The sequence below is a fragment of the Amblyomma americanum genome, chromosome 3 (assembly GCF_052857255.1).
Source record: "Amblyomma americanum isolate KBUSLIRL-KWMA chromosome 3, ASM5285725v1, whole genome shotgun sequence".
Classification (NCBI taxonomy): domain Eukaryota; kingdom Metazoa; phylum Arthropoda; class Arachnida; order Ixodida; family Ixodidae; genus Amblyomma; species Amblyomma americanum.
This window is the reverse complement of record NC_135499.1, coordinates 66,699,227-66,705,226: the sequence shown is the minus strand read 5'-3', so window position 1 is coordinate 66,705,226 and position 6,000 is coordinate 66,699,227. Positions and strand designations below refer to the sequence as shown.

General features: G+C 46.6%; 6 non-coding genes across 6 annotated transcripts; all 6 read right to left on the bottom strand.

Moving 5' to 3' along the window:
* Positions 1–184: 184 nt before the first annotated feature.
* Positions 185–266, bottom strand: TRNAS-CGA (transfer RNA serine (anticodon CGA)). The gene has a single exon. It is a non-coding gene; the product is annotated as a tRNA-Ser (tRNA).
* Positions 267–3,952: 3,686 nt separating this feature from the next.
* Positions 3,953–4,034, bottom strand: TRNAS-CGA (transfer RNA serine (anticodon CGA)). The gene has a single exon. It is a non-coding gene; the product is annotated as a tRNA-Ser (tRNA).
* A 601-nt stretch (positions 4,035–4,635) lies between these two features.
* On the bottom strand, positions 4,636–4,717 carry TRNAS-CGA (transfer RNA serine (anticodon CGA)). Its single transcript has one exon. It is a non-coding gene; the product is annotated as a tRNA-Ser (tRNA).
* Positions 4,718–4,800: 83 nt separating this feature from the next.
* Positions 4,801–4,882, bottom strand: TRNAS-CGA (transfer RNA serine (anticodon CGA)). The gene has a single exon. It is a non-coding gene; the product is annotated as a tRNA-Ser (tRNA).
* An 89-nt stretch (positions 4,883–4,971) lies between these two features.
* On the bottom strand, positions 4,972–5,053 carry TRNAS-CGA (transfer RNA serine (anticodon CGA)). Its single transcript has one exon. It is a non-coding gene; the product is annotated as a tRNA-Ser (tRNA).
* Positions 5,054–5,142: 89 nt separating this feature from the next.
* TRNAS-CGA (transfer RNA serine (anticodon CGA)) lies at positions 5,143–5,224 on the bottom strand. Its single transcript has one exon. It is a non-coding gene; the product is annotated as a tRNA-Ser (tRNA).
* Between the last annotated feature and the right edge of the window lie 776 nt (positions 5,225–6,000).

The window sequence follows — 6,000 nt, the reverse complement described above, 5'->3', positions numbered from 1 at the left end:
GGTGGCCAGTACACGCACCCGACAGGATTCGCGCCTGTGTGGGGAGACCCCAATGGATTTAGAGTCCATCGCCTTAACCAGTCGGCCACGACTGCGGATGTGAAAGTAACAGTGCATTTGTTCTATCCTTTTCTACGTATGGCCTGCACGCGAATAAAAAGAGAGAGTCCCGGTAACCAGTACACGCAGTCGACAGGATTCGAACCTGTGCGGGGAGACCCCAATGGATTTCGAGTCCATCGCCTTAACCACTCGGCCACGACTGCGGATGTGAAAGTAACAGTGCATTTGTTCTATCCTTTTGTACGTATGACCTGCACGCGAATAAAAAGAGAGAGTCCCGGTAACCAGTACACGCAGTCGACAGGATTCGAACCTGTGCGGGGAGACCCCAATGGATTTCGAGTCCTTTTTTTTCTTTATTGCCTGGCTTTGACTCATAACATTTACACAAAAACACTCAACAAAAAACACACAAAACGCTATGTACATACGACACTGTCGTGGTCAGCCATCATGAGTCTGGCTTCGTCATACTAAAATTCACGAAGCATACAGAGCGGCTCTAGCCTCGATAGCCACTCGGGAGGCTCCGCAGCTGCTTTCTGGATGGCCAGAAAGCAGTCCATTCTTTCCCGAAAATAAATTCGGGCAGGTCGTGCGTCTTTGTCACAATAATAGCCTGCCATTCTGGAGCGCCATATACTGTGGAGGCCCAAGAGCATTATGAGATCAAATGGTACCCCATCCTCATTGTCTGTGCTTAAATAACGAATTCCCTGCGCGTCAAGTGGTAGCTCTTTCTTTATTGTCCTTTGTAACACATCCCAAAATAAACCCCTTCCCAGCAATGCAAAAAAACATGGTCTATTGTTTCGGGCTGTTTACAAATTAAGCAGTTCGATCCCCACGGTAAAAAGAAATCCTTTCCTTCCAAAAACTTTTTAACTGGGAGTGTCCCGGTGTGTAATTTAAGAAAGAAGGTCTTTACTCCTGGTGGCACCTGCATTTTCTTTACCCTTTTTAAAACATCAGCTCCAGGACCTCCACTGTACAAGGCCCTGTACATAGGCTCTGGGAAAACAATATCACAAAGATCATGGTACAACTTCTTTCTTTTAGTTTTATACCAATAATCGCTAGAAAAACGCGCTGAAAGAAACCTAACACTTGCTACAATCTCTTTGTAGTAACCAAAAATTATACCCGAGAGCTCTTCTGTGGTAACAACAAACTCGGGCAGCAATCGCCGCAGCCCATCGCCTTAACCACTCGGCCACGACTGCGGTTCTTTTTTCTTTATTAGCGGTAAACAATACATAAAAATCTCTAGCCACACTTTGGCCGAGACAATGGGTTAAAACTTTTCATGTTAATCAGTTCATCCATAACTGCCACCCAGTCCGGCGGCTGGGGTTGACTGCGGAGAACATCTCTCAGGAAAACTGCACTTTCTATAAAGTTTTCTCTCACTGGTCGCACATTTGCGTCGGCGTGCCTGGCCGCCATTCTCGTTTTCCAGATGCTGTGGAGGCCCAGAAGCATAAACATGTCGTAAGGAACCTCCTCACTTTCTATAGGTAGAAACCGGATGCCATAAGGAGTTACAGGTAGTTCTTTCTTCAATGTTCTTTGCAAGATGTCCCTGTGGAAAACCGGGTCCCAGCAGTCAATAAACAGATGTTCGATGGTCTCGGGTTTTTTGCAGAGTATGCAGTCGATGGTCCATGGCACAAAAATGCCTTTATCGTTTAGCCATGTTTTCATCAGAAGGGTACCAGTATGAAGTTTAAAGAAAAATGATTTGACAATCGGTCCTACCGGCATCTTCTTAACTCGCTTTAACACATCTTTGCCTGGGCCTCCGCAGCAAAAGGAACGGTATAAGGGAGCAGGTATAAATATATCTAGCAAATCTTTGTAAAGTTTTTTCCTGGGTACAGCAGATAGATACTGTGTAGAAAAGTGAGCGCTCAAAGTGCGAAAGGCTGCCACAACTTCACGCAAAAAACCTGTTACAGCACGATTCGTGGCCGGGTAACTGGACACAACAAATTCCGGCAACACGTTGCCTAAGCGCACCTGCAACATTGTGCGCAACAAGGGATCGGTTTGATCACGTATCCCAGTTAATTTCGGACCCAGTCTTTTTGCAATATTCCCCCGCAACTTTCACAACTTCTTTAACGCTTTCTTGATCATCAGCGTAAGCAAGCACTTTTACTTGCGCCGACAGAAGAGTGAAACCGCAGATCCCATCATTGTGCAACAGTGATAACAGAAAAGGCTCAAGGTAGATCTCAAAGAGCAAAGGCGAGAGCGGGCAACCCTGCCTGACCAAAGAACACACAGGTACAGGTTCAGTGAGCTGTTTGTTCACTATAATTCGGGTAACACAGTTGTCGTACGCCATCTGTACACCTTGTATTATCACAGAGCCGACGTTGGCATATTCTAGAATGGCGAAAAGAATGTCGTGCGACACTCGATCGAAGGCCTTTGCAAGGTCAAGCTGTATCATGGCAACTCGGCCCCCGAAGGCATCGCAGCATTCAAGAACAGTTCTAGCAATGTGCACATTTGTTCCAATGGTGCGACCTTTAATACCGCACGTTTGGTGGGGCCCTACAAGGTCCTTTACGACCTTTTGCAGTCTGTTGGCAAGAATCTTCATAAACACTTTATAGTCAACGTTGGTTAGGCTTATCGGCCGATAAGCCCCAACGGACAGAAGTTTAGCCTGGTCCTCACTCTTGGGTATTAAAACCACGTGTGCTGTTTTAAATGATGGTGGCATTTTCTTTGCCTCATAAATTTCGGTGAAGACGCAGTGGAGAGCTTGGGTGAGTTCGGCTTTGAACTTCTTATAAAATTCACTACCTAAGCCGTCAGGACCGGGAGATTTTCCGGCACTCAGCTCTTCAATTGCTCTTCCCACTTCGCTTATGCTGATTGGTACCTCCAGCCCTTGTTTTACATCGTCTCCTAGTTTTGGCATACGGGACAAGAACGTGTTTGCAAACCCCTCTTCTTTAAGCCGTCGCCGCCCAAGCAATTCCCGATACTGCTCAACAAACGCCAACTGAATCACTTTGCTATCATTCGTTACCTCGTTTCTGTACCTGATTTGTCTTACTTCGTTCTGAGTCGCGTACTTCTTTTCGTCACTAAGCGAGCGTTTAGTAGGTACTTGGTCAAGCCAGAGACGTTCAGCACGGGCCCGTATCATGGCAGCTGTATACTTGTCTTTTTCGATAATCTGAAGTTTACTTTTTGTATCTCTTATTTCTTTCTTATATCTTCCCGGCTGGAAACTTTCCAGGCTTACGAGCAAGTCAAGTTGGCAATGTAGTTCCTTTTCTTTACCACGTTTATCGTGGCATATAATGCTTGCCCTTTCAATCGCGTTTGTTTTCACTTGTTCTTTGAAATCTTCCCACCTAATTACCCAGTTCCCAGGCTCTGCTGATAGCAATGCTTTAATGCATTCATTAACTTTAATGTCAAAGCGTTCATCCTCGAGTAATTGCGCGTTAAACTTCCACAGGTCCCACGAGAAACAAGATTTCTTGTCTTTGTTCCCCAGTGTAAACGTAACTAAGCTGTGGTCGGTAAAAGACATGTGTTTTACCTCGTAGCTATTGCACAAAGGAATCAGATCAAGCGACACATACGCTCTGTCAAGTCTCGCGTGACTTTCACCCTGGAAGTGAGTAAAATGCGGCGCTACCGAAAGAACTTCAGCAACATCATCTAAACCATTTTCTTGCACAATCGAATTCAACAATTCCGCACTTTTGTCACGAAGGAGTCTTTTTGTAATTCTATCCTCTGCTTTACAAACGCAGTTAAAGTCGCCCCAAGACTGCGGATGTGAAAGTAACAGTGCATTTGTTCTATCCTTTTGTACGTATGACCTGCACGCGAATAAAAGGTACCGGTAACCAGTACACGCAGTCGACAGGACTCGAACTTGTGCAGGGAGACCCCAATGGATTTCGAGTCTATCGCCTTAACCACTCGGCCACGACTGCGAATGTGAAAGTAACAGTGCATTTGTTCAATCCTTTTCTACGTATGACCTGCACGCGAATAAAGAGAGAAAGTCCCGGTAGCCAGTGCACGCAGCCGACAGGATTCGCGCCTGTGGTGGGAGACCCCAATGGATTTCGAGTCCATCGCCTTAACCACTCGGCCACGACTGCGGATGTGGAAGTAACAGTGCATTTGTTATATCCTTTTCTACGTATGACCTGCACGCGAATAAAAAGAGAAAGTCCCGGTAGCCAGTGCACGCAGCCGACAGGATTCGCGCCTGTGCCGGGAGACCCCAATGGATTTTGAGTCCATCGCCTTAACCAACTGCCACGACTGCGAATGGGAAAGTAACAGTGCATTTGTTCTATCCTTTTCTACGTATGACCTGCACGCGAATAAAGAGAGAAAGTCCCGGTAGCCAGTGCACGCAGCCGACAGGATTCGCGCCTGTGCGGGGAGACCCCAATGGATTTCGACTCCATCGCCTTAACCACTCGGCCACGACTGCGGATGTGAAAGTAACAGTGCATTTGTTCTATCCTTTTCTACGTATGACCTGCACGCGAATAAAAAGAGAAAGTCCCGGTAGCCAGTACACGCAGCCGACAGGATTCGCGCCTGTGCGGGGAGACCCCAATGGATTTCGAGTCCATCGCCTTAACCACTCGGCCACGACTGCGGATGTGAAAGTCACAGTGCATTTGTTCCATCCTTTTCTACGTATGACCTGCACGCGAATAAAAGGTACCGGTAACCAGTACACGCAGTCGACAGGACTCGAACTTGTGCAGGGAGACCCCAATGGATTTCGAGTCTATCGCCTTAACCACTCGGCCACGACTGCGAATGTGAAAGTAACAGTGCATTTGTTCAATCCTTTTCTACGTATGACCTGCACGCGAATAAAGAGAGAAAGTCCCGGTAGCCAGTGCACGCAGCCGACAGGATTCGCGCCTGTGCGGGGAGACCCCAATGGATTTCGAGTCCATCGCCTTAACCACTCGGCCACGACTGCGGATGTGAAAGTAACAGTATATTTGTTCCATCCTTTTCTGCGTATGACCTGCACGCGAATAAAAAGAGAAAGTCCCGGTAACCAGTACACGCAGTCGACAGGATTCGAACCTGTGCGGGGAGACCCCAATGGATTTCGAGTCCATCGCCTTAACCACTCGGCCACGACTGCTTTTTTTTTCTTTATTGCCGGTATTTTGACCCACATGAAAAGAAAGCAAATATTCATACATAAGCACTAAAACACAATCAACATCTTTGTTAAAACAACTGCCGCTCAGCTTGTGCGGTCACGCTCATGCTAAAATTCCTTCATCGCCAATAACTCAACACGTGACAGCCACTCTGGACTACATTCCAGCATCTTTTTCTCCTGAACAAAGTTGCTTATGCTTTCTTTGAAATATTGACGTGCCGGTCTTGCATCGAGATCGGCGTGCCTTACTGCCATTCTGCATTTCCAAATACTGTGTAGGGCTATTAGCATGATCAAATCAAATGGGGTACCGTCATCACTTTCAATTGGCAAGTAGCGAATTCCGTACCCATCAAGCGGAAATTCTTTTTTGATTGTGCGCTGAAGCACATCCCAAAGAAACGCAGCATCCCAGCATTCAAGGAACACATGCTCAATTGTCTCCTCCTTTCTGCATATTATACAGTGAGTACCCCAGGGAACAAAAAAACCTTTTTCAGCCATCCACGGTTTGACAGTCAGAGTTCCAGTGTGTAATTTGAAAAAGAAAGTCTTAACACCAGACGGGACTAACATTGCCTTAACACGCTTTAGTACCTTGTTACCTATACCTTCCCTGTAAAGGGACCGATATAAAGGCACGGGGAGAACCACACTACAGAGGTCTTTATACAGTTTTTTCCGGTTGACTTCACTCAGGTATTGGAGTGAAAACCGCGCCATCAAAAACCTACATGAAACCACAACTTCGC